The following is a 23,556-nucleotide window of genomic DNA, read 5'->3' as shown; positions in this document are numbered from 1 at the left end:
GGACTCACACAGGGATGAATGAGAAGGGAAGAGTACTTTCACCACTGACCTAACAGAATTCTTACGACAGCAAGTTATTTTAAAGGATAATGAAAATCCCATTTGCTTCAGAACACCACAGGAGTTTCTTAAATCATTTCGGCTGGGATATAACTTCTCATGCTCAGCTGTAATCAAAGCAAGAGTGGGCTTTAAGTAACTTCAAGTTTAAGAAGTAGGAGCGAGAGTTATTCTTTCTTAAAAAGAGTTTCCTCTTAGAACTGATTTTAGAACTCATTTTATCCCGTTACACCATTCTGCAGCTGAAACTAATTTATTACTTTTTTTTTTTTTTTTTTTTAAACTAAAGACAGTTCAGATTATGAAATACTTTCTGCAACTGCAACTCAATTTGCTGAGGAGAGTTAGCAGTAAACATGAGGCTACTGATGGGAATAGAAAAATAAGCTCCCTGAAGGAGTAAACTACATTCCTCCCCCTTCTTCTCATCTACCCTCTCTCTCCCAGGGGAGTTTCCCCTATCTGGGAATTATCTACAATGGAATTTATTCTTGATTATGTCTGGATGTCCTGTTCTCTCTGAAGTCAAGGCTGAAACTTGTTTTGCAAATCAAGCAAGTACATATGCCACTTGTCTCAATGAGGGTAAGCACATTTCATTATATATCTGCTCATCATCTCTAGGAAGACAAGATACATCTTACTCTCCAAGTCTCTTGTGGGGGGGAAGGGAGGAGGGGGGGGAAGTGGCGTGCATACCTTCTTTCACATGCTGTGTCACCTGTAAGACCTTCTAAAACAATTTCATACTTTCCCATACAGTAGATATTGATGAACTATAGAGAGACACAATAACCATTTCCACTTTGAAGTTTATTCCAAACATGACAGAAACATGCAACACTAGTTAGATTTATTCTGTCAGGACATTTTTCAATCATATGCAGCACAGTCTCACGTGCTTCAAAACTGAGTTTTACGGTGGAGCAGGAGTAAATGATTCATGGCTTATCAAAAAGGCATTATTAAAACTACGAATGTTCAGAAATTCACATGAAGCCAACTAGTCAGCAAAATGTGAAAAATGTCCAGTTCATTTAAGGTCAACTAAATTCAAAGACTAAGATGGAATTTAGTTTGTATGGATTTGTAGCTGTTACATGAACAGAAGTGAGCAAAGCTCAATATATTAGCATTTTCATATCTTTAGATAAAGAGGAATCAGGCTGACACATGTTAGATCGTTTTTTGTGTGTGTGAGGAGGCCACTATAAAAGGATTATGATGTATATTAACACAATGACAAACTGTAAGTAAAAGCAGTATAAAAATGTAAGCGAACACGTCTGTTCTTCCAAACAAAGTGCTTGGTATATAAAACATTTTTAAGTGGTATACAAGAGCAGTCAGAGTTGACACTGGCATGGGTGAGGCTGCCCTACTCAGACAGTTCAATTCTTGTAAAATGATTTTTACATCTTTTTTCCCTTCATGGGAACTTTGGGCATGACTAGCTCAGTCTCGGATGTTCCATTTTATATCACAGTAAAACTACTACAGGCTTTTTGAAGAGTATATGAGGTGATGAGGTGAGCTTCTACTGCCTCTACTACACGAGACAACTGACCTCTACTACACACTGTGCAGAGCTGAGATTTCATTTCTGTTTGATCTATGATTTCTGTTTTTACACATGCTTACTTTTCCCAAGTAGTGAAAAGGTATGAAAGGACCTATTCTATGCCAAGAGCCTCCTGTTTATCTGAATCTTTGCTCAGCCTATGTGACTGCTTCAAAGATGCATTACATATGAAGAGCTATTCAAATCACTCACCAGCATGTAATAATTGAGACAGTATTACTTTCCATTAGTAGCAGCCTCATAATAATAATTGTTAGTCTAATTGAAATTATGCCTGAGGCTGACCACAGCCTTCTGGATAGGGAATTCAGAAGAACAGAGTTGCCACAAGGAAATCACGGGGCTCAACAGCATTTTCTCATGTATTGCAAAAAATACTACCCAACAGCAAATTCAAACTTGTGCGTTTTTTCATACTAACTTCACAAGAGGGAAGTACTTCAGGCACCCATTAGAAATCAGTTAATGTTAAGAACACGCTAAAATAAGAGCTTACAAAAAAAGCATCCCCTGCAAGCTCAGCAGGGAACACAGAACAAATTCTGCTATAACTGGTCCAGTTAACAGGTCTGAAGTTTTAGGTACGAGCGCAGATCAAAGAACAACAAGTCTTCCAAATAGTTCCCTAAAGCATCAAGACTGAGTGCTCATCACTTCTGGAAATCAGTCTGGCTCAGGTGGATAGCCAGGTAAGCAGAAAGCTAATTTCGAGGCAGAACTTCTAAGAGACACATTAGATAATAGCAAATATGTCATATAATAACATCCTGGTGTAACACATGAGAGCGCAGTACAAAATGTAAGAGTTACAAGACTTATTTCCAATGATAAATATTTGATGACTTTACAGTTCAGATATAAGTAAAGAACAATAGCGCTAACATTTTGGGGTTTTTTTGTGGGCCTATCAATATAGGCAGGAAACAAAGACTAAAGTAAGGTAATGCTGCTGTAATATAAGCTGACTGTAAAAATTATTTTACCAGAAACAGTCACCTTGCAGGCAATTTTTTTTTTTCTAGGAGTCTTGTATTGTTAACATATAGCTACACCAATTATCAGCTGTAGACTCCCAAGCAGTTAAGAACTGCTTATGACACACATGCTTCACAAATTGCCACACTGTATAACCAAGATGTTATAATCACAATACAATTGTGTATAATCAATAGATATCAAGATGTTATAATTGCAATATAATCAAAAGAGTAAGGCAAAGCAAACAAGGATCACAAAAGAGAATAAGTAGAAGAGCTTACCCTTGGGTTGAGCTCACTAAAAGATACCAAAGAGGAGGATCTCCAGAAGAGATCCTTCCCCTCTGGTAGCCAGCTCTTAAATAGGTCCAGGAGGGGTGGAGCCTGGCTCCACTCCTTCCAGCAGCACAGGTGAATTGCCTTCACCTGTGCTCCTCTGGCTGACTCATGGCTCACCTCAGGTGATCAATCAGAGGTTCAGGCCGTGACTCAGCAGTTCCCATACACACACCTTAATAAAACTTAAGGGATGCACACCTTCCTCTCAAAAAATCAGGATTTTCCCCCCCGCAGTCTTTAAATGACCACATTTCATAATCTGGAAACCTACAGTAACAGAGCTGTCACTCTTCTAACAAAAAAGTCCTTGCGTAATTTTTACCCAGTTAATGGAATACTCTATTGTTAATCCAGCAAACAAAAAGCCATACAAATATTTAGAAGACGACTTACGTACTACACAAGGATTTAATAAGAATACCCCTTATTTTATAATTTTCTCTATAACCTGTGGCAAGCTTCCCTATTTTCTACATCTATTTTCTTCAGTTTTAGAAAAAGGCTTTGGAAAATAGAGGAGGATACTTGATGGAGAAAGCTATCATCCACTGCCTCTAATTCATGTTCTTTGATTTCTTTATTAGGGTTTAATTTATCATGGTTTTTAGGGGAGAAAAGAGGACATGCAGCTATTGAAGCGGTCAAATCCCAAGACTTTTTAGTCTCACAAGAACAAAGTATGTGGTAGTTAAGCTTTTACAAATCCCTTATTATGTTAAAACATGGAAGAATACAACACTTTGTGCTCTGCAGTTCTCAGAAGGAACCTGACAGGAAGCTGACATGCAGCTAACAGCTCAGTAATACCCAAAAAGCAAGTAGTTACTGACATGGCACCAATCCTCTCAAACCAAGCAGAGTTCTGCCTTCAGAGCAAGTCCTGATATTTTATGGGCTGAAATTAGCTAGGGGAAGAGATGAAGAGCAAAGCAACTCCAGCTGCTAAAGCCACACGCACATGCTCCAGGAATTTATCAAAATGTTAATGAATAAAAAGCAAAACAGTCTGTTTCACCTTGCTTGCAGGGAGCACAAGGGCAAAGCCTGAAATTGGCACAAAGAATTGTATGAGTAGTGACAAGAAAAAAGGTAGAACCCCTGTCAGATGAGAACCTTCTTTAGCAGTTGGTGCTAAACACACAGCCAACAAGCAAGAGACACACCTGGAAGCTGTGATGCTAAAGATCTCCCCTGGTATTTTCTCAGGTTATCACATCACTAATGTTTGTTGCCATATTTGTCCCTCCTAGAATCACAGAATCATTTGAGTTGGAAGGGACCCTTAGAGGTCATCTAGCTCAACTCCCCTGCAATGAACAGGGATACCTACAGCTCCATCAGGTTAATCAGAGCCCCATCCAGCCTGACCTTGGATGTCTCCAGGGACAGGACATACACCACCTCTCTGGGCAACCTGTTCCAGTACTCAATCATTTTAATTATAAAAAACTTTTTCCTTATATCAAGCCTAGATCTCCCATTTTAAATGGAAACTCTTTCACCTTGTTCTACCACAAAAGACAAAAAGACCTCATACAGAGTTTGTCCCCTTCTTATAGCTTCCCTTTAGATACTGAAGGGCTGCTATCAGGTCTCTCTGCAGCCTTACAGCTGTAAATAATATTACAACATCGTAGTGGTGTGCTTTTTTAATGTTTTTTTTTGTGTATGTGTGTTTTTCTTTTCTTTTTTTTACAGGGTCTACTTAACAGCTGATGCCCATAAAAGGTAAAAGAATTCCAAATGCTCATTTACAAGTATCAAAAGCTTTCCCACACCAGTGCTACCCAGCACCTTCACACGCTTTGTGAGCAAGTTTTCTCTGAATATAGGTAAAAAACCTATGGCTAGGAAACTCCTTCTAGCTGCTGTTCAAAAATTGGCAAAAAATAGAGTTTCAAAGCTCTGAAGTCCATAGGTCATTTAAAATATCTAAAAGATTGAGTAGGAGAAGGAGCTGCCCTTTCTAATAGAAGACATCCCTTAATCACTTTAAGAACAAAGCTGTATTTATATTATTTCACCGCTTATCTGAACACTGCTCTCCATTATCTAGCATAACATACACTGCCTTTCTATGATAAAACACTCTGCACTGAGGCACTCTTACATTTCCACAGTCCTGGAGCACATGTACTGAGCCCCATTACAGACACTGCAGGTAATGCAGTGATAGTCAAAGGAGGCCAAACAGACGTGATGACGTGATGAGCCCTAAAAGGAATGAGGTATCCAATGCTTGGTTTAATTTGATCTTTCCATTTCCTGATTAAAAACGCAAGGCATGACTAAGCCCAGCAACCAACATGGTAGTGCTTCAGGAAATTGTACGTAAAGGGCAAAACACCACACAAGCACTGCTGTAGGAAGTGCAAGAAACAATCCTGCAAACACCAAGGCGGCAGAGAAAGGAGGGGAGGAGGTGCTCCAGATGTGGGAGCAGGGATTGCCCCACAGCCCGTGAAAAGGACCCACACCAAAGCATGGGCAAAGCATGTGGAGGAAAGAGCAGAAGAGAGGAGCTGTTACAGACTCACCAGGACCTGGATTCTTCATTGCCCTGTACTGTGGAGAATGGTAGGAATGAAGAATTGAAGTTGGAAAGAAGGGAAGAGGGGAGGTGTTTTACTTTTTGCCTTTGTTTCTCAACATCCAAACTGATTTCAATTGGCAAAAATATAATTTTCTTTCAGTCCAGTATGTTTTGCTGTGATGATAATTGGTAAGTGATCTCACTTTAGATCAACCTATGCATTTCTCCATCTCATTTTCTCCTCCTTCCCACTTGGAGGGGATGAGTGAGCTACTGGGTGCACGTCTGGATGCTGGACAAGGTTGACCCACCACAGATGGTTAAAAAACAGAGATGCTTTACACTGTCATTACTATCCATATATTCTAAAACAGACTTCTTCTTCAAACAGCCTATTTTAACACCTAGATTTAATCACACTGTTCCAACGCAGTAGCAGTCCCTGAACTGAAAAGACAGCACAGGTCCTATTGCATACCTTTGCTACAGTGACCCACTGATAGAAGCACTAACAGGGGAGACTTCTAACTTTAATGCAGAAAATGATCACGTGGCAACCACTAACTGCTGCCTCCACATCTGCTGCTTTGGAGCAGTAGCTTAGTTGTAGGGCTGTTCTCATGCCTCGATACATCACCAGTGCTTTACTCTAACAGAAAGGAGCCTTTTACATCTCAACCTTCATGTTTTTACACAGCAGTCAGTCAGTTGCGTGTTACTGGCTACCAGTTTCCCACACAGACAGCCAAGAACTGGACAGCGGGATTTTATTTTGAGGTCAGCAAGGAAGAGAGCAAGAACCAAATGCAAAAGTGCAGTAAATAAACCTTGCAGCATGCACAGTGGGCTTCAGAGCACTTGACAAAGGAACAGAGGTGTGGCTGAGCAGCTGCAAAGCCCGGCTTCGTTCCTACTGTTCTGTTGCTTTCTCAGAGTTGATTGAGGACCCTGTGCAAGCGTGTTTAATCTTCACGGAGGAAAGAGAGAAAGTATTCTTCATCGTACTATGAAGGGCAAAAGTGAACTTGTTTACTACTGTGTTCGTTATACTCACAAGCACCAGTTGTTTTATTTAGCAGATCTGCTTAGCAAGTTTGCCTATAAAAGGTGAAGGTTATAAAATCAAATTCATTGGAGTCTATCTGCTTGGAGGAAAATTATCTCTTTGAACACCTCTGAAAAGTGAGTTAAAAAAAAGGGGAAAACCTCTGCTTATTCTGACAGTGAACCACTAACCTCCTGTCCCACCAATGTTTCTGCTTTCTCCTTTCACATCCATGTCTGGAAAAGTCCAGATCAGCTGCTTTCTAGAATGGTTCCTAGTAAGCAGGTCTCTATGATAAAGACCTCTCAAATTCAGCCACAAGATCAGCATTTTATATGCCTTACATGCAGTGCCTTAGGTCTAACACACATCAGTGTACAGCAGTAAGATTTCCATACAGTAATTGCAAACCCCATGCAATAGAAAAAAAAAAAAAACCTACAGGATTGGGCTACAACTTTCTGCATCAAATTTTTAATGTTCAAAAATAGTCCTGCTACACAGCCCAAAAGTTTTTGGGTGGGTAATGGATGATTTTTTTCTTGTGTTGTTTTTTTAAGTGACTCACCCTACCTAATCCCTGACAGTGGACACAGATTTTATTTTTTTTTATTTATTTTATTTATTTTATTTTATTTTATTTAAATAAAGAGGTTTCTCTCTTCTGCTGCTGCACTTGTTTGGCTAGGAAGCTAGAGAGGAATTATTCTTACTTGCTAACAGTGGAGAGAAGGAACACACAAACAAACCTGTCTGCTCAAATGCTGCCCCTTCAACTACTTTATCATTTAAGCAAACAAAAAAATGTTGCCATAATGTGAAAAAAAAATAGAATTTAAGTACTTCATAGTTTATTAAAGTCTAAGTTCAAAGGCTTCTCTACTTTGATTTGATTCCCCTCTCCCCTTAAATAGAGCCCAGGAATCATAGAATGGCTTGGGTTGGAAGGGACCTCAAGGATCACCAAGCTCCAACCTCCCTGCCACAGGCAGGGCTGCCAACCTCCAGATGTGATACAAGGCCAGGCTGCCCAGCACCTCATCCAACCTGGCCTTGAATACATCCAGGAATGGAGGATCCACAGATTACAATACAACTTTGTTATCTCTTTAAAACAGAAGTGGATCAAAACGAGAAAGTCCATAACTCACAGAATGGCAGAAGTATTTGTTTTGCAGCAATACAGACTTTTCTTATTATCTGATGAGAACCTGGGCAATAAGTTTCACGTGAAAACCAACACAGTGACCGACAGTCATCAGTTGGTTTCTCAAGTGCAAGCCTTCCCTGACCTACTCCTCCTTAGGCCACTGGTAGCACCACTACATTTGGCTAGCCAGGGATCTTCAAATCCAAGATAGTCACATAACATTTTAAAACTTAGTCTGAGTCTCATAATTTTGATAAAGCAAGCTAAAGCAATTCACAAATGCAATAGTTCTGGGACTGTCAAACAAAATTTGACTTCTTATGTTTTAGACGTGACTATTATGAGTAATACCCAGTAATAATGATACTGGATTAATAATTTAGTGGGTGGTAAATAAAAGATGGTGAGGAATATTATTATCATAACTTATTCATGTGTACTAATCATCTGATGAATAAAATGGAACTGCAGAAAAAGATGTGGGGGAGGGGAAAGTATGACAGGGTAGAATCAGTTGCAGATTCAAGTTCTACTACCCCTACATAAATGTCAGTTGTAGAAGAAACTCCTTCCCTTTATACATCTACCACTCTAAGAACCAAGAGAAAGAGTTAATTCAATTTGGTTAATAGTTACAATGAAATCATGCCTGCAAAGAAGCCATTACTGCACTGCAGAGTAATTTTTTTTTTTCCCATTCAGCACTTCTGGTAAGGGTGTAACGTATATAGAATCTACTTCCATTATTTCACAACTTCTTATTTTGTCTTTTATTTTACACAGGCTTTCAGTGAGACCCAAGAGTTTTACATTAGACAAACCACCAATAAAACAGACTAAGAATACACCCAATCATACCACCTACAACAGAAAATCCATTTACAGTAGTCTCAGAAGCCAATTATTATGCCATTAACTATTCCAAAAGATGCCATGATTTGTTCCCATCCAGTAGCTCTGCTAGAATAGCATAGCTGCTCTTGGTACAGCAGCAGTTATGATACTATCTGGCAGTACAGAACTATCTACCAGTTCTTTATTCTTGAAAATGGTAACAAGTCAAGGAAATAACTGTCTCACCATGTTATAAAATATTACTGCTACATAAGTAATTTGATCTTGTAGATTCTCCAAAATCCATTAGCATAAACTTGAGATGTCTTCTGCACCAAGGAGATGTACTGATAAAGGTATTCAACAGAGCATCTCCAAGTACAAAACCTGAACTAGTTGGATGCACCCAAAACAGAAAGGTTTTCAGATAGATTGGGAGAAGACAAGTTTATGCTTGCAGGTGCAGCACCTATACTTACTGATAACACTAAAGTTAACAACTTGCCTAAATCTCAGTACTTGGAACAATGAAGTCAGAGTAACATATCACCATTCAGTGGATCCTTTTGAGATCCTTCAGTATATCCCACAGATGAATCTAAGCATCTGAAAGGAAGCATGCAACCAATTTAATGGAAGGGAAATAATTTACAGAATAAATGACTAAGTTGAAGTCACTCACAAGATCACATATTCTGTGTATATTGGATATGAAGTTGCATTGTACAAAAATTCCTAATAAAGAACTTCATATCTAATCCTCCCTCTTTGAATCAAACTATATTACTGAAGAAGCTTAAATGGAAGAGAGGCTTAAAATACTTAAGAGTTTTAATGATCAAACAGAAATCAGACCTTCAAAAAAAACCAAAAACTGTGAGATCTTCAACTCACAGTTTTTCAGCAACTGACATTTTTGCAGCTGATGAACAACCATGTGAGTCTATGTAAGCAAAACCCAGAAGATATTTCTTAGTTACTATAGAGCAGCAAGCACCTGAGCACTTTTCCCTGTACCTGTGTTGCAAAGCAACAGGTTTGAACAAGAGTTGGAATATGTACTGTGCTCTGACCTGTACCCATCTCAGGGCTGGTCTGAAGGCTTTCCAAATAGGTAGTGCAGTCTAATGGACAAGAGCTTGGGTTTAAGAGGAGATGCACTCAAGGGTGGTGTTAAACTACTTTGTTAGGTCTGAGTATCCTAGGCACCCACCTAATGCAAGCCCAACAACAGGGCTGCCACCTGGCATGTTTCCTCCACGTTAGAAGTGCTTAATGTGACTGTGGAGTAGAAATTGATCACCCAGGGTGTCACTGCTCGTCAGTCAAAAGTGGAATTCAAATTCACAGCATGAGAATTTATCAGTTATGCATTCCCCACAAGGTATTCTGTTTGGGTGGAGAGAGGTGAAAACACAGCTTTTAAAGATTACATTTTACATGTGCAGTGTAATACAGTATCACACACAGAGTGAAAAGAACATGCGCCATTCTGAAACCACTGCTAATGTTTACCAACAAAAAAAATTCCCTTCCAGGTCCAAAACACTGCCAACATTTTGGGGTTTCATTACACAGCTCCAAGAGCTGTTTCAGCTCCCAATGTTTGCAGATTTTCTCTGCTAACAATTATTCACAACTGTTTTTCCTGCCACATTATAGAAGAATTAAATGATAAATGTACCCAAGAGCAATATTTGAGTCAAAGATCATTGATATCAAGTATTGGTATTTGGTATGAGATGAACTATGTTCTGCCCCATTATGGGCCACTCCCCTTGACCAAAATCCAGCCCTCATTTTCCAGAGGAGGAAAAAAACCACAGCCTAAATAAAAACAGTTAAGAAGGAGACCCAGGCATACTTGAACTGATGTTCATCACAGGGCACAGAGTTGACCTGGGCTTTGCAATATACTCATCTCCTTCAGAACTGGGCAGTAACACCAACAGCCACTAGTGTGCTTTTGCCCACTTTCTTTTTAATCACGGATATTTGTTTATTCAGCCATTGTGAACTGGGAGAAAGTAGTTTTGCTTTGGTAAACTTTCATCACTGTCAGTTCTCCCTTGGGAATCATTGCTCATAAGGGCAAAATTTGCTTATCTTAATATTTCAGTATTTTCTCCTATTTGTATTGAACATCCTTTTTATCAAAAGGTACACACACCATTGTGTTATTTGAAGCACTTCAAAGCTTTCCTTTTTAAAAACAGCTACTACACAGATACTCAGCTGCAGCTTACCTCTGTGAACAGCAGCTCGAGGGCCTCTTTTACACAGTGCTAGAAGCATCTTGCGAGCTCCACGCTTGCAAACATAGACACATGAGATGGACAGGAAGCACCATATAGGAGCAGTGGGATGAGGATGCTGCAGCAAGAGAGGGTGCAGGATTGGAGCTTTCTTGTTCTCAGAGAGGTGGGAGAGGGCACAGGCAAGAATAAACAAGTAGTGCTCTACATAGTGATACATACCTACTTTACCACTTGCTGCCTTAAAAATAAATGCAAGTACCTGAGGAGTAAACTACTAATCACAAGCAGCTTCTCAAAAGCCACTATAGACCTTGAGATGAAGCACAAGTGAAGAATGTTACAGCTAAGGTAACCATGGGTTCATCATTTTTTTGTAAATTAAGTAGCATAATCAGAGACTGAAACTCTTTAAGCATTACAAGAGCAAAAGTTACATTTCAAGCATTTATTTGTGACTACATGCAGTTCCCCCAGGTTCTAAAGTTTAAAAAAAGCACTGGAACACGTGGAAGTTTGGCACCATATGCACATTGCTTAAGGCACTCTGAACAACACAAATGAACAGATACAGAACTGTTTGAAATTGAAATACTTAAAAAAAAAAAAAAAAAAAAAAAAAAGATGACCTTATCTCCTGTCTCACTAGAGATGCAATCCTTACAAGTCAATAGAAAGATACAGTAAGTTTATACAAAACTATAAAAAAGGAGGGAATATGACTGATTCTTGGTAGATATATTAACTGACATAGAAGAACTCAAATATTACCCTTTAAACACACTGAAGGAGGGAAGATTTAGGTTGGATGTTAGGGGGAAGTTCTTTACTAGGAGAGTGGTTAGGCCCTGGAACGGGCTGCCCAGGGAGGTTGTGGATGCCCTGTCCTTGGACGTGTTTAAGGCCAGGTTGGACGGGGTCCTGGGCAACCTGATCTGAATGTGTATGTTTGGTGGCCCTGCTAGGCAGGGGGGTTGGAACTACATGATCCTTGGGGTCCCTTCCAACCCAGGTGATTCTGTGATTCTGAGACATATAGATTCGGGTTTTTTAATAGTCATTTCAGCTCTTCCTGCAATAATCATCCTTCTTTTCTCCTCATCACCTCCAGCATTTTTCTAGTGCATGTAGTACTTGATCATAAATATTGCTGCAGAAACACTTAAACCTTGAATTGATTAATACTTCTGTTTGTATTTCTTTAAATGGAAATTGATGGAAGAGTGAAGTTTGTTAATCGGTGCAATCAATGGAACAGACACAGATTAGGTTAAAATCCCCAATCTGCAAAAATTTGGTGACTATAACTGTGATGTGTCCAATTGGGCATAGCTGAAGCACATGTCAAGAAACGTTGTCTGAGTCAATATTATGTGGGCTCTTAACCAGTCGAGTGGCATGAACCACTTCTGCTGTCCAGTGAGATCAATTGCAGAAATTAGCAATGGGAAAACTCATGTCTTTTTAAATTGTTGATAAAGGAGATGAAGACCAGTATTTTGTAAATGATAATAAATGCACTTTTTATTGGATTTTTCTCTTCAATCTCCATTACCACCTAATTTTCCTAATACGTCTGTAGTTCATAAGCAAGTGTACCTTACACTAGTATTTGCATAACAGACTCTCTAAGCCCCAGTGTGAATTCAGTATTTGACCTTGTAACTCCTGCAGCTGAGCAACTGAGCCTCGCTTCCATACATGCTATCACAAACCAGGCAAATCATAATACCAAGACATCACAGAAGAAAACAAATACCAAAATTATTACGGAGCAATTTATTTTGAAAAGTCTGAAAATCTCCTTAATGTTTTGCATTTGCTGTAACATCAGGATTAGCGATGCATACATTTCTACCTGCAGGCTGTGAAAAACAAGCATTAGGGAACCAACACTGAACAAGAGAACAACAGCACTCACAGTACACAGCTGTACTCAAGGATAGTTTGTGACTCCACTGTTCGAGATTTATTTTTCAGTCTGGCAGAGAAGTGATTTCATTACTAATATTAAACTACAGTGTGAAATTTCACACATTCTGTCAGAAAAATATTACTTTTTAAAAAAATCATGATACTTGAAATCAGCAGGCAATTTGACAGCCCTATTGTGAAAACATTTCCTGATACTATTAGCAAAATATTTCTGGCTCTGAAATTCAGACTCTTCATTTTTCTCATTAATTAATTTTGCATTAATAAATGCAAAAGCAGCGAAACCCAAACCTCATGAGGCATTTGAGAACCACTAAGATGATCAGAGGGCTGAAGCACTTTTCCTATGAGGACAGGTTGAGGAAACTGGGCTTGTTTAGACCGGAGAAGAGAAGGCTCTGGGGGAACCTCATTGTGGCCTTCCAGTACTTGAAGGGAGAATATAAACAGGAGGAGGAACGGCTGCTTATGAGGGTGGATAGTGTTAGGACAAGGGGGAATGGTTTTAAACTGAGATGGGGAGGTTTAGGTTAGATATTAGGAGGAAGTTTTTCACTCAGAGAGTGGTGCAGTTGGAACACGTTGTCCAAGGAGGTTGTGGATGCCCCATCCCTCGAAGCATTCAAGGCCAGGCTGGATGTGGCTCCGGGCAGCCTGGTCTGGTGGTTGGCAACCCTGCCCACGGCAGGTGGGTTGAAACCAGATGATCATTGTGGTCCTTTTCAACCCAGGCCTATGCTTCTATGAAGTTATAACTAGTCAAAATGAGTACAAACACTAAGTAAAATGGATTGACTATTTCTACGTAAGCGCTTTACTAACCAAATACAGATTCAGAAATGTTGTTCTACTTTGCATCAATAAAACGAACAATTTCTTAATGTCCTACTTCATGCATAAAATGAAAGGAAATGATCCACAGAAATGGATGCCAAAACACATTTATCACATACCGAGGAAGATGGATCAGCATTACCCATTTGTTCTCTACAGTTCTCTCTTCACTGAGAAAGAAGCTGCCTCTTCATCAGTAAAGATTTTGTTTACAGTGGTGTGGGGACTCAATTAGATTTAGATGCTTTATTAGTTCCAACAGTCAGCTTCATCTAAAGCTCACTCCAAGCACCCAGAAACTTTTCCATGATGAATTCAATCCTTTGCCTCACATACTTGAGTGCTGTAAGTCTTGAGCGGCTACAGTTGCTTCTAGCTCATTCAGTAACTTGAACTGAGCCTCTGAAGAGACAATCCTGAGAGGAAATCTTTTGTATAGGAAAACCATAGCATATCCTGAGTTGGAAGGGATCCACAAGGATACCTGAGTCCAGCACTTGGCTCCACACAGCACCACTCAAAGTCCAAACCCTATGTCTGAGAGCACAGTCCAAATGCTCCTTGAGCTCCAGCAGCTCGATGCCATAACCACTGCCCTGAGAAGCCTGTTTAGTGCCTGACCCACCTCAGGAGCAGACCCTGTCCCTAACCCCCAGCTGCACCTCCCCTGACACAGCTCCATGCCGTTCTTTCAGGCCCTGCCAGTGTCACACAGAGCAGAGCTCAGTGCAGACCCTCTGTTCCCTGTGAGGGGCTGCAGCCACTATCAGACCTCCCCTCAGCTCCTCTGCTCTGCATTGAGCAGACCTCAGCTGCTCCCCACACATCTGGCTGTTTGGAGCATCACCATCTTTGCAGCTCTCCCTTGTTTGCTCTCTAGTACTTTTACACCCTTCTGTGTGCACCCAATCTTGCACACAGGACAGGAGGTGAGGCTGCAACATTTCAGTTGCTGTCAAAATCTCTTAGAAATACTGGCTGATGCCTTTCCATTTGGCACTTGCTTCCAGTTCCAGTCTCAGTCTTCATCTTCGCTCAGCCATGCAGTGTATACAAACTCACTCCCAGGATCTCTGTTGGCTCTCATAGTCCTACCAAGTTGCCCTGCTCAAACATAAGACATTAGGGAACAATAATCTGTTGCTACAGAGCCCCTTTACAAGAAGGGTAACAGTAAGATGGTAGAAGATTTTTCTGTTTTTTTTCCTCCCTTAGTATCACAATACTAACCCTCAACTGCTGCTATTCATCCTTAAGCACTTGTTATCCTCCCTTCATCCCATTTTCAGGACATTATATAATCGCTTCAACACCATACCATCATAGTGCTTATGCGATCCAACCCAGAACACTTCACATTAGAAGCACTGTGAACCACCTGCACTGTGAAGCACTGTGTTACCTGCCTACCTACCCTGTGCCTGCTCTACAAGAAACCCAGGCCAAACTACAAGCAGATGCACAGCAGTGTGGGCACTGCCCATTCCCTCTTCAAGGGAGCTAGTCAGGCAAGCTTGAACACAGGCCTCTGATCTGTTTGGTGCTGGTCTCAAGAATAACTTTCCAGAATAGATGGCATCAGCAGAAAGTACATCAATCAGCAAAAGATGCTCTCTGAGGACAATACCACGTCATTATGCTTTCACATCACCCTCTGCAATGCAGCATTGACTCTAGCTGTTCAGCTGTGCAAGAGAGTCCTCATCTGCTAATGCTATCAGCTTCATTGTAATAAGACTTAATCTACCACTCAAGATTGTCCTTCACACAAAACACCACCACATCCAGCACATGCTGTTCATAGTAACATTATCCTTCCAGAACGTTAAAATGAGTGATAAATTGCATGCTTTTCAGTATCAATACAGAGGGGAGAACAAAACTGCGTTACATGTAACACACTGAGTTAAATGGCAATGGATTCACAATATACCATAGTTGTACACCTCTGTGAACACCAAAACACCTGTTCGATGAACTAATGCACCCTAAACCACTGATGAAGTTGTTATTTTATAAAGGTAGCACTTTGTGAAATACAGTGCACAACAATAAGATTTTGAACTAATTTTTCACATATGCCTCAATATGAGATACAAGCTGGAACAACTGAGTAACAACTCTTTGGATCCAGAAAGCTAATAGATTGATCAGTAACTCAGGATGTCTGCATTACAGCTGATTTTTTTCTTAGCGTCAGCTTTTGTCCTCTTCCAGGACTTCAAGAACATCCACACTAAAGGACCCCATTTTTATTCCCTGGCCTGCTGACTGGGTTGGTGATCAGCAATAACCTTTAACAATTCTGTTACATTTACAGAGCATTACAGCATCAACAATTATTGCAACGTTAGGCCTTCTGGACAAGGTTCAACTTTTTGTGAACCTCTGAATTAAGGGAAGGATATCTACTTCTTATTTTTACTTTACAGCATGGGCAATCTTAAAACATGAACTTAGATTCCTTCTAAACACACCACAGTGCGTAAAGTGGTCCTCCTTTTATTTTCCCCCACCTTTACAGACTCTTGAAGAACTAGTTCCACTGCACTGGAGTCTCCGCTCTGCCAGCTATATCCACGCCACACTGCACCAAGGTAACCCACCAACCTCCATATTTCGGTAACTTATAAATCTGTACAAGTAAAGAAATACACATGCAACACCTTTTCAGTTTTTTTTCTTTTTTCTCATCCCATACAAGCTTTTATTCAATACAAAATCCACAGAGAAATAACAGATATCCCAACAACATAACTGTTCTAAAGTTTCCGACCGAAGGCTGTTGTTTTAGGATTGCTTTCTGAAAGGTCTAATCTAGATTGCGCTGCAAATACAACCCATACAGTTAAAGAACCTGTTCTATCATTGCTACCCTGAACAGTCTTATTATGTGGGCAATATCATAGAAATTCTGCAACAGTATGAGCAGAAAAACAAGGGCAAATAGAGAAAAACAACAAATAATAGTTTTATGACTAGAGAACAGAGTTCATGTGAAAAAATAAGAGCTCCAACATAGCAGACCATCTACTACAGACCACTTCTGTGACTTTCAGAGTTGTTTTTTTTTTCTGTAGCTTCAGTCCATACTGTAACAATAATGATTTAGACAGCAAATCTTAAGTATAACAACACTAAATTTACAGATTTATTCTTCACAATAGCTTTTATAATTAATAAAATGTAAAAAGCAGAATTTGGCTTCATACTCACAAGGAAAATATATCAATTTGCATGAAGAACAACAGAAATAAGTGACCTACTACACCAAAGCATTATTAGTGGTAAAGAACTGAGAAGTAGAAGAACAGGAGCAAAGAGTTAAGACATTCAACAAGTGCTTTAGGTGCATTCTAATAAAACTACAAGAAACTTTAAAATATTGAAACCAGAAAAGGCCATTTATATAAATAACTACTAAATTACTAACTAAACAACTTCCACAGGCTTATAAAGCATACACTAAAATACAACCTAAATAACACAAAAAAAAAACAAAACAAAACAAAAAAAAAAAACACCTTACCTTTAGAAAAATTGGTTTTTTTTTATACCTACTAGCATCCTAAAAAGCATTATATGTTTCCATTTGAAACATATACAAGCAATAAATGGATGAAATCCCTTTCCTAATGGTATACTTACATAAACTTACTCTAACACATACCCCAGATCTCCTCATGGGTGGTGGCAACTGAACACCATTCAGGTGGGGGCCAATATTTTATACAGAAAACACCTGATGTTTTCATTCAAAGGCTTACTTAAAGGATTTACTAAAGGTGATATTTGTTTGAGATGGTACTTTGAGAACTTAGTTTGCTGTTTTTTTCATCTTGAATAGACAATTTTTACTCAATTTTTTTAGACAGCAAAATTATTATGAAAATGTGGTATTTTAACTCTCTAATCTAAAAGCTATAAAAGCTATGGTTATTCATTTTTGTAAGTAGAATTACTTTCAGAGCTTGGTGGTTTATAAACTAACCTGAAAATGATGTTCCTTATGTTGGCCTGAAAATTTACTGATGTAAGGCCTACTGCTACATCCCTAGATAGAGATGTATTTTCAACAAAATAACCACAACTCAAATCATCACGAAATTAAATGTACTTCTACTTTCTCCTCTGAAAATTAAAGCCTCAATGTGAATAACACTTAATATGTTTCTAAACACTACTTATTTTATGCTGCAGTCCTCTGGGTTTTCGTGACTACAATTTCTCTGCTACAGTTGCCAACTGTGTCTTGCTAGGACAGAGACAATGAAAATACTTCTGCACCTCAGTTGTTCAGAACAATGCCTCCATTTTTTTCCAAGTTGGTAAGTTTGTTTAACTGATCTTATATTCTTAGATTATATTCTAACATGTGTTTTTCTTTACTTTAATTGGGCTTTTGAGCTTCCTAAGTACTTCTAAATGATGAGATACAAATTTCTCAAACAAGCCTGAAGAATTTCTTCCTAGAAATACTCTTAGTGTTCATTCCCTAAAAGCCTTACTACTACTTCTACAGCCCTGTGTGACATGCAGACACATTGTTAATGTACTACAAGGACTCATGAATTACAATGATCAAATTTCAATGCCTGCTAAAAATCTACCTTTCAAGCTGGAATATTTCTACTTAATTATTCACCCAAGCTGCTGTTAAATAACAATAAACCACATTTATTAGGAAGACTTGCTTAATTTCTCAACTCTTCTAAGCTCATCTATGGGTGACTAAAATTTTCCCTCTAAGTAGTATACAATCCTTTATAGGCTCTTCTTCTATTCTTTATTTCTTGATCTGGTAACCATTGATCTATACGACTACAGAATAGACACCATATTATTCCAGTTTAAGTATACCAGACCCATTTAATTTGGTACATTGGTCATAATTTCCTATTGTGAAGTCCTGTAGCATAGAAAAAAATCATTTATTTTAAAATACAACTGATATATTTTAATTTGCTGGATGATAGATATGAATTAACAAATAATGGTTTGTTTCTGCAGGAAGAAAGAAAGACTAAGTATAAACCTCCAAAAGGTATAAGCTATGGCAAATGTCTGAGTTACAACTGAAAAGATATACTGTTCTACAGAGCCTTTGCACCCCAAGCCTAAAAAATAAAATAATAATCCTCTTTGCAATCATGGGATGCCTTGTCTTGAAAACAGTTGGAACACTTATCTCAAGTATAGTCTGGACTTGTAATGATTAAGTATGAATATTCAGCTGACACTTATCTACTTTGCTAGGATTTCACTGCTTTGAAGCTACGGCAGCAACCATGTGCAGGATCTGTATATGACATGTTTATTACAACTGTTCCTTCTTCATGTCAGTAGGTCTGTCTGTACAGACTGTATACCTGAAGTCTCAGCTGATTTTCCTTAAAATGCACACTTTTCTGTTAGCAATAAGAAATTACCTTGATAATCCAAGGGCCTGGCTAAAAGTTGCAGTTTCTTTTTGAGTACTTCATTGGCTAGCTGCCTTTTCAGATTGGATATCAGGAAAAATTTCTTCTGAGAAGGAGTGGTGAGGCATTGGCAAAAGCTGCCCAAGGAGGCAGTGGAGTCACCATCCCTGGAAGTGTTCAATAAATATTCAGATGTGGTACTGAGGGACATGGTCATTGGGCATGGTGGTAATGGGTCGGTGGTTGAACTACATGATCTCAGTGGTCTTTTCCAACCTTTATAATTCTATGATTTAATCCAACTTTCTTTTTTTCTTATTTTTTTTTTCCCCAGTTGGCAGTAAGTCAACCTGCTAAGTCAACCTCAGAAAATTGAGCTTGGATTGAAGACAACCATTTAGCTTTTTTTTTTTTTTTTTTTTTTTTTAAATTATGTATGGTACATATCCAATACACTCACAAGAACATGAAATAATATCATAAAAAAAAAGTCAGTAAAGTATAAAGCTTAGGGAATCTCAGCATTTCTTGTAAACAGCAGTCTGCACTTCTTTACTCTACAGCTTTGTGGTGATTAGGTCTATGGACACTCAGACTTGGATGTGAGCTGCTCTTGAGCTGTTCTCCCCTCTTGAGTTGTCCAGAGCTTTCTGGCATTTGCTGTTACAATTCTTCCAGCCATCTTCAGCACTGGCTCATTCTCCCTCCACCTCAGTCTATCCCTGAGAAACTCTCAAATTTATTTTAAAATAAAAACATTATAATGGATATCATATAATCCAACACCTTTCTCTCCTTCTCAAAGAAATATTTTCTTCATTTTTGGGTTGTTTTGCATGGTAACTAGCAAATGTACACTTTTACAATGTGCCATTACTCAGCTGTAGCTATGGAACTGCATCACAAAACTAGCTAACAAATCTGAGAGATCCTCTGTTAGCATTTTTTCAGCTTTTCAGATCATGGAGACTGAGAACACAGTTGCAGGCACAGCAAAGGGAGAAGCTTTCAAGTTGTCAATTTGCAAGTCATAACACATGCAATAATCTGCAAATCCATATTCTTCAGCAAATGTGCACATCTGCTAGAGTTCTTTCTAACGACACAGCTTTAAAACTTACTGTCAAAATTAATACTGCCTGTCAACTATGGCATATTTTATCTGATATTCTATTTTTTCCAAGAAAGCACAGCACTGTGTTATTGCTTAAAAGCATCATATGTCAGCTTGTAACTGTATTCCAACTGGAACTTATATTGCAATATAATTAAATATAGAAGCAGATGAAGTATAAATAACATCAACTCAATTACTACAGCAGAAGCATCTTCACAGTTTATCCCTATTTCATACAACTTTGGTTTTTAAAGTGTCAAGTTACCTTCCAGCGTATTTAGCTGACGTACTGCCTTTGGCCAGTATGGGAAGCTGCCTGACTGCCCTCAAGCAAATAACGTAGGCAACTAAAAGCAACAGGAAAATCAATATATCCAAAACAGGCTTTTTTTAAGGCTTTTGCCTAAATGCAAATATTTATCAGTGTAACTAATATCGCTGTTAAAGCATTTTAATTTCTGAAAAAACTTCTGAGGAAGTCTCAAGTAACTGACATCCTTCTCCTTCAATCAAAATACAGGAGTTTGAATTACAAACTGAAACAACACAGCTAGCAGCCTGCTGATTGTTAGAAATATTAGGAACTTAGCAGATAGTCCTGAAGATTGTTTTGCATGAAAGAGAATCATAGAATCTCAAGGTTGGAAACAACCTGCAAGATCATCCAGTCCAACCATCCTCCCATCACCATTGCTACCACAAGCTACTAAACTGTATCTCGTAGCTCCTCATCCAGATGCCTCTTGAACACTGCCAGGCACAGTGACTCCACTACTCTCTGGGCAGCCATTCCAGTGCCTGACCACTCTCTGAGAGAAAAAGTTTCTCCTTATGTCTAATCTAAATCTTCTCTGGTACAACCTGCAGACATTTCCTCAGGTTCTATTTGTTCTCCGGGAGAAGAGGCCAAATCCCTCCTCATCACAACCTCCCTTCAGGAAGTTGTAGAGTGCAATGAGGTCTCTTCTCCAGACTCAACAATCCCAGCTCCCTCAGCCGCTCCTCATAAGACTTGTGCTCCAGACCCCTCACCAGTTTCATTGTCCTTCTCTGGACACATTCCAGGGCCTCAATGTCTTTCCTGTAGTGAGGGGCCCAAAACTGAACACAGTACTTGAGGTGCAGCCTCACCAGAGCTGAGTACAGGGGGATGATCACCTCCCTGTTCCTGCTGGCCACACTATTTCTAATGCAGGCCAGGATGCTGTTGGCCCTCTTGTCCACCTGGGCACACTGTCGGCTCATGTTCAGCTGAGCATCAACCAACACCCCCAGGTCCCTTTCCTCTTCACAGTCATCCAGCCACTCAGCCCCAAGCCTGTAGTGCTGCATGGGGTTGTTGTGCCCAAAGTGCAGAACCTGGCACTTGCCCTTGTTGCACCTCATCCCATTCACCTTGGCCCAGTGATCCAGCTTATCCAGATCCCTCTGCAAGGCTTCCCTACCCTCAGGCAGATCAACACCACCTCCCAACTTGGTGTCATCTACAAACTTACTGAGAGTACACTCAGTCCCCTCATCTAGGTCATCAGTACGGATATTAAACAAGATGGACCCCAGTACCGACCCCTGGGGGGACACCACTTGAAACGGGTCACCAGCTGGATTTAACTCCATTAACAGCTACCCATTGAGCACAGCCCTCTAGCCAGTTCCTTATTCAAAGAAGGGTATACCTGTCCAGGCCACAGGCAGCCAGTTTCCCCAGGAGAATACTGTGAGAGACCGTGTCAAAGGCTTTGCTAAAGTCTAGGTAGACTACATCAACAGCCTTATCCTTGTGTAACAGTTTGGTCACCCAGTCATAGAAGGAGATGAGGTTGCTCAAGCACAACCTGCTTTTCATGAACCCGTGCTGGCTGGGTCCGATCCCCTGGACACCACGCATGTGCAATGTGATCTCACCCAAGATGATTTGCTCCATAACTTTCCCTGGTACTGAGGTCCTTCCTTATGGCCCTTCTTGTAGATGGGAGTCACATCGGTAAGCCTGCAATCCTCTGGGACCTCTCCAGACAACCAGGAGCACAGGTAGATGGCGGAAAGCGGCTTGGCAATCACCCCCACCGACTCCCTCAGCACTCGAGGGTGGAGCCAGTCCAGTCCCATGGACTTGTGGCAGTCCAGATGAAGAGGAGCTCTGTAAGTGTCTCCACCTGAATCACCAGCCGTGTATTCTGTGTAGCATCCCAGACTTCCAGATCAAGGCACAAAGTGCCCTGAGGATAAAGTGCCCTGATCCACCTATTAAAGGCAGATGTACAGAAAGTGTGGACAACCTCAGCCTTCTCCTTATCCTCAGTGGTCACATTCCCCACTGCATCAAGTAAAGGATAGAAATTCTCCCTGGTTCTTCTTTTACTGTTGATATACTTATAAAAGAATTTCTTATTCTCTTTTACTGCAGTGGCCAATCTGAGTTCAAGATGGGTTTCTGCCTTCCTCACTTCCTTCCTGCATCCCTCAGCATCTTCCTTGTAAAAGAGAGCCTGAAGGGAAGTCACTCCAGTGATGTTCATTTGATCTTTTTCTTGTCCCATGGTGAAGATACCCCACGTCCAAAGGTATTTTCCTTGTAAAATCCTAACCAATGTTCCCAAGTTTTCCAACAGAGAAGTAGTATATGGGCTATAACAGGGAAATATTGAAATAAAGGTAGCAACAGTAAGCAGCACAATACATGTTTTTCTCCTACGGGTACCGGATGGGGAAAATGCTCCAAGATCCACTGCCTCCAACTACCTCCTACTCTCACTTGTTTTTTGTGTGTTGTCATACATTTAAGCAGTGAGTGAAAAGGTTGCCTTGGAAGTGGCTATATCCATGAGGATTTAAAAATCATCAAAACATGCAGAACTTTCTGTATTTCATGACTGTTGTATGTGAGAAAAAGCAAATATTACCATTCTGGGCTAACGCTAACATCCCCCTTACTTATGTGAATGAGATGGTTTACTTTCAGCTTCACAGAAACCCTGAGAGTACAAGTGACCAACTTCAATCCCCCTACTGAAAGCTGGAAGAATATTTTGACTGTGAAAGAACCTGCAATCTCTAGCTAATCATGAGCAAAGATACTGAAAGCCTGAGTAAATTTGGGAAGTAAGCACTTATATCACTCCTCTGTTGTCACATACTTGAAATGGACAAAGAAAAGTTCATCAAACCTAAGCACTCCTACACCATACTCTTCTTAATTATATATGAACTTTTCATTTTAGGTTAAAATTTATTGGATTCTTGGAGCTTTGATGCTTGCGAAAATATTAATAATCTTACCATCAGACTCTCAAGTTGTACTGAAAGAAAACCCTTCAGAATGACTTACTGGCCGATGCTTCCTTATTGGTTAACATTATAATATTGTTTTTTTTGTGTAAACTTTGGGAATCCTAATTCATGGGGATCTATACAATGCAAATTAATATTGCAAAATGAAAAATTGTTTCTCAGGCTGCATCATGCTACAGATGTC

The 23,556-nt window shown here is 39.7% G+C and overlaps 2 protein-coding genes across 2 annotated transcripts in view; one reads left to right on the top strand and one right to left on the bottom strand.

Moving 5' to 3' along the window:
• The window catches only part of TBC1D4 (TBC1 domain family member 4), a 105,355-nt gene that overhangs the window by 57,157 nt on the left and 24,642 nt on the right, over window positions 1-23,556 (bottom strand). The window lies entirely within an intron of this gene.
• The window catches only part of LOC125687936 (uncharacterized), a 45,045-nt gene continuing 32,868 nt past the window's right edge, over window positions 11,380-23,556 (top strand). The window contains exon 1 of the mRNA XM_048933320.1: window positions 11,380-11,645. The gene's annotated coding sequence lies outside the window, so the exon portion shown is untranslated. The remainder of the gene's footprint in view (window positions 11,646-23,556) is intronic.

Source organism: Lagopus muta, chromosome 1 (genome assembly GCF_023343835.1).
Source record: "Lagopus muta isolate bLagMut1 chromosome 1, bLagMut1 primary, whole genome shotgun sequence".
In the NCBI taxonomy this organism is placed as follows: Eukaryota; Metazoa; Chordata; class Aves; order Galliformes; family Phasianidae; genus Lagopus; species Lagopus muta.
The sequence above is the reverse complement of the archived record's forward strand: the minus strand, read 5'-3'. Positions and strand labels throughout refer to the sequence as shown.